Below are 8624 nucleotides of genomic sequence, written 5' to 3'. Positions count from 1 at the left end.
ACTACATTTCCCGAGGCCTTATAACCTAAAAAACCGCCCAGTCCCCTCCACATCAGTGGACAGAGCATCTCTCTAGATGTGTAACTCAACTACAGGTGCTCAGTATGGTCTTTGTTTCTGATGTGGCAAACATCAATTCGCGGGTGCAAGTCGTTGACACAATGTGTGCGGGAAGGTACAAAGGCAGCCCATTTTACGAATCTGGTAACTGGGCTGCCTGTCTGCAGGTGCTAACTAATTCGATGTGATAATACGGAGTCGAGGATTAACAATGAAACTTGAGGACAGTACAAGCTATAAGTGCAATCTGTAATTATAAGAATGCTGTTAACCATTAGTAGGCTTCTCTTTACCAGTGAGACATTAATACAAAGCAATAACATGCAACAAATTCCCATTGGTTTTCTGATAAACTATCGTGGGCCACGTACGTCCAGATCGTAGTCAAAAGCTTAACTACGAATGGTAGGAAGTCAAGCATAGAACTGAAATGTGGAGAGGTACCCTGTTTATCAGTTACCGCTAAAGACAGAAAACAAATTATATGAATAGAGCGAAATTTATAAACCAATTCTCAGTGAGATACGGTCCATATTCTTCATACCTGCGCAGAATGCAGCGACAGTGTAGAGATATCTGTGATAATAAATGCATTTTCATTTCACTACAAATCGTGTAGGAGTGTACCAATACTCATATATCAAGAAAGGAATCTCTTGTAAAATACAACAGTTTATCTGACACGAAGTAATCATCATTTATCCATATAATGACAGACATAACATAGACCGAGGGCTACAGGTGTATATGTCCCAAGTTTGAATGAGCAGCTGTCCAGAAGATGAGTCCAGTGACTTACGGCTGCGCCACTTCGCTCGGTAGTAACTTTTAGCACTACGTATTTATTCAAATGGTTTAAATGGCTCTGAGCACTATGGGACTTAACTGCTGAGGTCATCAGTCCCCTAGAACTTAGAATTACTTTAACCTAACTAACCTAAGGACATCACACACATCCACGCCCGGGGCAGGATTCTAACCTGCGACCGTAGCGGTCGCGCGGTTCCAGACTGTAGCGCCTAGAACCGCTCGGCCACCCCGGCCGGCTACGTATTTATTTATCAGGTTCTGTGCCATCATACGAGCCAAAACTACTTGGACATGGAGCGCACAGATTAAAAAAATACTGATTTGAAAATGTATGAACAAGGAACTGAACCCGGCCGAAGTGGCCGAGCGGTTCTAGGCGCGTCAATCTGGAACCGCGCCGCCGCTACGGTCGCAGGTTCGAATTCTGCCTCGCGCATGGATGTGTGTGATGTCCTTAGGTTAGTTAGGTTTAAGTAGTTCTAAGTTCTAGGGGACTGATGACCTCCGATGTTAAGTCCCATAGTGCTCAGAGCCATTTGAAGGAAGTGAAGAATTAATAAAACAGGAAAGAACGAGAGTGTATGAAAAAATAATACTTTACAGAGAAAAGCTCTCAACTACTGCATGGAAATCAAGTAAATAATAGAAACAATGGGCCACAAGGAAACGCTTCGTCTTGGACTTAAATATTTTTTTCATTCCATTTTTTCACTCTTGCTGGAAGAATACTGAAAATTAAATCTGCTGAATTGTGTACATCGTCCTCTACAGTGCTTAAAGCAATGTTATGCAAGTGAATTTCGTTTTTCCGTCCAGTTTTCACTGAATGAATGTTGCAGTTACTTCTGAATGTATCAGCATTGTCACCAATAAATGCCATGATGGATTATATGTGTAGGGATGACAAAGTTACAATTTCCAGACACTTGAACAACGGCCAGTACGAAGTTAGCGAGCTGGCACTGCAGATCAGTTTGACTGCCCGCTTCTGGTTTGAGAAGCTAATAACGGAAAATAAAGTTAACAATATACAGTAAATAATCTAACATAATGCGTAAATTTACAGAAACGTTGCTTGCTGTATAGAATGAGAGATTTAAGGCCCCATCGATGACGAGGTCATCAGAGAAGGTGCATCAGCATGTATTGGGGAAAGATGAAGAAGGAAATCGGCTGTGCGCTGTCAAAGGAACCATCCTACCATTCCATCTGCCCGCCCCCGGTAGCTGAGTGGTCAACGCGACAGACTGTCAGTTCTCAGGGCCCGGGTTCGATTCCCGGCTGGGTCGGAGATTTTCTCCGCTCAGGTACTGGGTGTTGTGTTGTCCTAATCATCATCATTTCATCCCCATCGACGCGCAAGTCGCCGCAATGGCATCAAATCGAAAGACTTGCACCCGGCGAGCGGTCTACCCGACGGGAAGCCCTAGTCACACGTCATTTACATTTACCATTGCATATTAAAGAAAGTAATTTTCAAATGATTGTGTAGTAATATGCTCCATTACTACTGTTCAAAAGGCCATTTGTCTCAAGTTTTTTAATATGAACTCCGGCCAATCCCTTGCGTTTCTTCCATTGTGTAATTTGATAAGTGCGTGGACTCTAATCCAAGCATGTCCATTATGAGTGGTTACAATAAATTATCATTTGAAAATGTCTTCACAGCAATCATTGTGTCAGAATCTTATCGTTCAAACAGTCTAATGTTATATGACGTCGCTGTCTCGGGATCCAACAAACGGGACTCTACAGACACTATTACTGATCGGAAATTGTTAGATATAGTTGATGCGTCTCCTAACGGCTACATTGTGAACGGAGTTTGTCATGAAGGTATAAAAATGACTAATTCGGTCCCGCAATTACGGACATCAGTTTGTAAGTTCATGAGTGTAACGCTAGTTCCACGAGTTGTCTTGGCAACAGTCTAATTAACTGCAAGGCAATGATAACGAACCACACATTTATGGAGAAACAATGTTGAAAATGTGTGCATTTTCGTTCTACCTAAAATGTGAGTTTCTGGGTTGTTGACGTTGTCAGAAACTACAGCAGTTTCATCAACGAAGGGAATTAATGGAACGATTAACAATTAGCTACGGTCATTTAGCTTCACCGTCTTCGTGAAGTCCTTGTAGCACTACTGATCAAAAGAATTGAGGTCACGCTGACGTGATGAGCACCACAGTTTTGTGTGTTGAAATGTTTGGTGCGCTTCTCGCAAGACTTATAGTCCCCTATGCATTCCTAGGTAGTTCATTTATACGCTCAGAACCATCATGCCTGCAGATAACTATATCAGACCCACAAACCTTAACGAGCTTTTGAAGCAGACTTGTTTCTGCCGCCTTGCGTGCAGAAAACCGCTACACCACATTTTACAAGTAGCAATAGTAATCCCTTAATAATCCAGTAAACTTAATTTCGAATTATGCTATATGTCTATAAATTTGCGGCATTGTTAGACATCTGTAACTGCGTCATCTTAGAAAACGTGTAACGTGGGCATATAGATAATTATACAAATAAATAATTATTTAAATAAAAATTAAATTTTGATATGCCACGTTTTGAAATCGGATTAAAAAGAACGAATAATTTATACTAGCCCCTGACAGACCCCTAGCCCAGTACAGAGAGTCCTGAAAATGAGTGACTGTGAATTTTTTATAGCTATGAAAATACTTCTAAGGTTTAAAACGAGAAACGAGGTGCGTATGGGACAGGTAATAGTAAGGAGGCGAACTATTCATGCATCAGTTAGTAATTAGTGTAACAGTAAAGAGGTGAACAAACGAGAAACGAGGTGCGTATGGAACAGATAATAGTAAGGAGGCGAACTATTCATGCATCAGTTTGTAATTAGTGTAACAGTAAAGAGGTGAACTATTCATCCCTCAACTATGTATTGTATGCGCCCCTTTTTTCGTTTTAAATCTTACAAGTATTTTTACAGCTATTAAAAATTCACAATCACAAATGTTCCGAAGTGTGTGTGTGTAAGGTTAGGAATTTGTATAGGGCTAGGAGACGTTATTTTATAATTTTTAGTCGGCCTTTAAAACTTCGTGCATTGAAAATTTATTTTTATTTAAATAATTATTTTCTCCTTTTTAATCTTGTGTGTGTGAAACGATTTCAAACATTTTGCTGAGATTACAACAGAGACATGTAGTTAATTTGAGGTTCATTTGTTTCTCTTCGCATGTAATAAATTCTTGGAGACCTCTTGGACGCAGACAAGTTTATTTATTGAGACACGTTTCGATACATCATCTACAGAAAACTGTGGCAATAAAAGAAAATATAAGAGACATAATCTTTATCTTTATTGTTATTTGGTGGGCTGTCAGCGGATACAATTTCCCTCTTTTCATCCACATGAGAGTGAAAATTTTAAAAAACATTGTGTAAAAACTCCATATGGCGGCTGACAAAAATGAATGTTTTGCATACTAAAAAGATAGATCGTCAGTTGCATAAGTTAAAATATAAAAGGCTGTTTTGTTGATTAATTAAGATATAGACAAAGATGAATGGAAAATGAGTGTTGCACACGAATATACGTATAAAAATAGATAGATAGTTACATAACGTAAAACATAAAAGTGAATGTTAAAAATAGATACATAGATGAGCGAAGTGATGAGTGAATGTAGACGCAGGGATGAGAGCGTCATGGGAACGTAACATTCAAGAGTACTGTTTAGGTGGGGGTTGGTGTGGATGGATATTTTGAGGAGGGATTTGGGAAGAGTGAAGAGCGATGTGGTTCCGAACCAAGATTTAGGAAATGGGTGGAAAGGAGTGAAGGGAAAGGAACCCTTACAACAGGAGGATGGTAGGGATTTCCTAGATCTGGTTGGTCGGGTATACATCTGGATGGCTTTAATGGTCGAGTAAGAGAAGGCGATTAAAGTTTCGTTGAGAGAAACCGTAGAGGGTGTGACGGTGTAGTGTCGGAGGAATGTAGCAGTAGAGGTACAGCAGAAACCAGGATCAATAAGTATGAGGAGAAACTTCAGGGTGGTTAGTGTCGAGTTTATGGGTGACGTAGGATATTCAGAGGTGTTCAAGACGGAAGAGTCGGGTGGAGAATTTTGTAGTTTGGTAGAGGATGCAGGTGGGGGACGGAAATCGGATCCAAAAGGCTAGGCAGAGTGGATGGCGTTCGAGGATCTGTAGGGCGTGATAAAAGGAGAGAGGAGCAAAAGTCCACGCCACATTTGTATAGCAGGGTATGTGTGAGATCAGGGCTTTGTAGGTGCAGAAGATTGTGGAAGGGTGCAATCCTCACGTTTAGCCGGTTTGCAGTTTTGGTAATTTTAGTATATTGTGGGCTTGTGTTGAATGGTTAGTAGATGGGGCTTCCATGTTTGTCAGCGATCATATGTTAGTCCGAGATATTTTTGTGCATCAGTTAAGGTCGTAAATGGTAAGGTAAGAGTCGTGGGGGCGAAAGCTGTGAGTGACGCAGCCTATAATTATTACCTGGGATTTGGTAGGTTTGATTTTGAGAAGCCACTGGTTGCACCAGAAGGTGAACTGATTGAAATGAAACTGGAGGGATCGTTGGGATTTCTGGTGGGTACAGCAGAGGGCGAGAAAGGCGGTATCATCGGCATACTGGAGGAGGTGGACAAGAAGAGAGGGCTTTGGAATATTGGCGGTGTAGAGGACATACAGGACATGAGAGAGAACAGAACCTTGGGGCACACTTGCAGTGGGTGGGAAGATACAGGAGTTTGAATTGTTGATGGTGACATAAGACAGGCAGTTAGAGAGAAAGGATGCAATGAGGCTGACACCATTTATGGGAAGTGCATAGGTCTAGAGTTTAAAGAGGAGGTAGGAATTCCATAAATGGTAAAATGCTCTTTCGAGATAAATGGAGACAAAAATGGGGGATTTGAGGTTGTTGATTTGATGGGATAGGAGATCAGTAAATTATGCGAGTTGGTCAGTGGAGCAGAACTTGGGAAGAAAGCCACATTGATGGACAGAAATGGGTAGGTGTTAATGCATATGCTGGGTTAGAATGGCCTTGAAAACTTTGCTAAGCAGGGAGGCAAGGCTGATGGGACGGTAGGAGGTGTCATCAGTAGCAGGTTTATTAGGTTTGAGGAAGAGAGGATTCGAGAGGCTTTCCATGGCTTAGGATAGAAACCCATGTGAAAGACTATTTCGTAAATGGTGGCTAGGATTTCTAGGAAGGAGAGACAGCATTCTCTCAGATGTCTTTTGTTATGGAGTATCTGTTGAATGTCTTGTGTTGTTAGGGAGATTTTGTTGAGCTACTGGATGTTAGGAGTGAGGGGTGAGAGGGAGGTATTGTTGCGCTCAAAGACTGTTGGGAATAGGGAGTAATAGAAGTGGGGGACGTCTGGGATGGTGAAGATGTCAGAGAGGTAGAATGCGAAGTGGTTGGCTTTGCTTAGGTTGTCAGGGAGTCAGAAGGGGGTAGGAAGAAGCAGGTTTGTTTCCAGAAAGATGGTGAAATGCCTTCCAGTACGTAGAAGAGTTTATGGGCAGTGTGGCTTTGAGGTTTGTACACATTTGTCGCCAAACGCAGCATTTCTTTGCATTCAGCAGATATTGTATGTATCGTTGCAGTTGTCGGTGGTATGTAGTGTGTCTCGGTCACAGATCTGCAGGAAATATTGGTTAACTCGACAGGATTGACAGAGGAGTAGGAGAGCAAGTGGAGGGAGTGTGGGACGGTGTGGATAGATGGACTTCATCGGAATGTGGTGCGTCATGGCATCTGATAAGGTCTGTTGCAGGAAGCTGGCAGCATGGTGATGTCACCAGGGTGTTGGAAGGATGAGGGGTGGCTTCCAAGTTGGATAGCAGTGATTCCCTGTAGGCATCCTAGCTGGTACAGGATTAGTCCTGGGTGTGTTAGGGAGAGGCAGGAGGAGTGGGTGCACTGGTAGGGTGCTTGGTGTAAGGGATGGTGCGTAGGACAGGGAAATAGACACTTCTGATGAGGTCGAGGACTGCTGTAGTAATGCGCCCGTGGAGGTTAGGAGATGAGAGGATAACATCAGGACCGAAATTGCCTTCAGAGCAGGTATGCAGTGGGAGAGGGATTATATCCTCATGGAGGGAGTCAATAAACCAACGCCACCACTTGAGTTCAGCATGGGAGCTGCTGCTGATCTTAAGGTCAGCGGCAGTAATAGATGACAAAAATATGTGATCTATGTGGCTGAGAAATTCGTATGGGGTGGGATGACATCTATGTATATAGATAGTGGCACAGGTAAAGGTTATGGTTTTGAGGAAGAGAGAGTGGGATAAGGTGTTCGTTAGGATTATTATAGAGGGGTTGTAACAGAACAGGGATGTTCTTGTGAGGGCCAATAGCAACTCTGCCTCGGGCAATGGAAAGTGGGTTATCTGTTTGTTGGAGGATGTATGGCTAAGTACAGATGAGAATGGAGGAAGGTGTCTTTAAGGATGAAAGTATCAGTGTGGTGTTGGGATATGGTGTGCATGAAGACAGGTTTGTGAATTGAAATGGAGCACGTATTGTGGAATAGGATATTATATTGCTGCCGTGCCATGATTTGGGAAGAGGTGTGGTGTGGATGGGTGGCTGGAATTAGTTTACACTAGAGTGTCGATACGGGTGAGAGGGCAGTGGACCAGTTTGCGGGAGTTGGTGGCTTGTGTGTTGAGCTGGAAGACAGAGGGGGCAACAAGGTAAATTTGGTACATGTTGTGTTTTCTATGGAACAGGTGGATGTTTTAAAGAACTATGGCTGTTGTTGGGGTAGACGGGCTGGTCATTAGGTTTGATTGGAACTCTCAGCTCAGGAACAAAAGTCATATTTTTTTTTCCTTTATTGTAATTTCATGCCCCTGCCCCATATGGACAGGGGAGGGCTGGCAGTGGCACAGTTCGCTACTCTTCAGCTAAGTGACTTTACAACAAATATAAAAAGGGACTCACACATAAAGGGACTTTTCATTCTTAACTCGTTATTTATTCCCACATCGAACTGACTACCCCAATACAGAATTCTAGTACAACAAACAAATCTCCCCGATGTGTTGTTGTTGGTAGGTAGTTCCCATGGAAGAGGTGTTGGCCAACAATTGAAGGATGAACTAGGATCAGAATATCAGGTTACCAATTTTTTTAAATCTAGTGCTGGTCTGGAGCAGGATTTAGGATCACTTTACAAAGATTTCACTAAGGAAGACACCGTGGTTATAGTGAGTGGGGCAGGTAATAGTATTGACAGAGATCCTGGGTACAGTATAGAGTGTGACCTGGCAAATATTTCATCAGCATCGAAGCATACTAGTGTTGAGCTTGTATCTGTTCTTGGGCTCCATGACCGACATCATTTGAACTCTTCTGTCAAGAGAGTTAATTTTGAGTTGGAACGGCTGCTTATGTTGGGTGCAGAGTCACACATTAGTATCGTTCCTGTTGATTCTCTCAATAGGTGGGATTATACTAGGGATAGCCTTCACCTCAACAGGAAAGAGAAGGGTAAACTGGCTGGGAAAATAGCAGGAAAGTTAAAGGGGGGAGACACTGTCATAAGTGATAAAATACCAGTGGTTACAGGGTTCAGAAAAGACCCTTTTTCAGCGTAGGGAGGACAGAAAGAAACCAAATTTTAAGAAAGGTTAGGGCTGAGACAAATCTTCAATTCGAGAAAGAAACCAAAAAACATAATTCTAGCTTATTACATCAGTATAAACAGCTATCGGTTGAGAATTCTCAACAGTCA

The sequence above is a fragment of the Schistocerca americana genome, chromosome X, assembly GCF_021461395.2.
Source record: "Schistocerca americana isolate TAMUIC-IGC-003095 chromosome X, iqSchAmer2.1, whole genome shotgun sequence".
Lineage (NCBI taxonomy): Eukaryota > Metazoa > Arthropoda > Insecta > Orthoptera > Acrididae > Schistocerca > Schistocerca americana.
The sequence above is the reverse complement of the archived record's forward strand: the minus strand, read 5'-3'. Positions refer to the sequence as shown.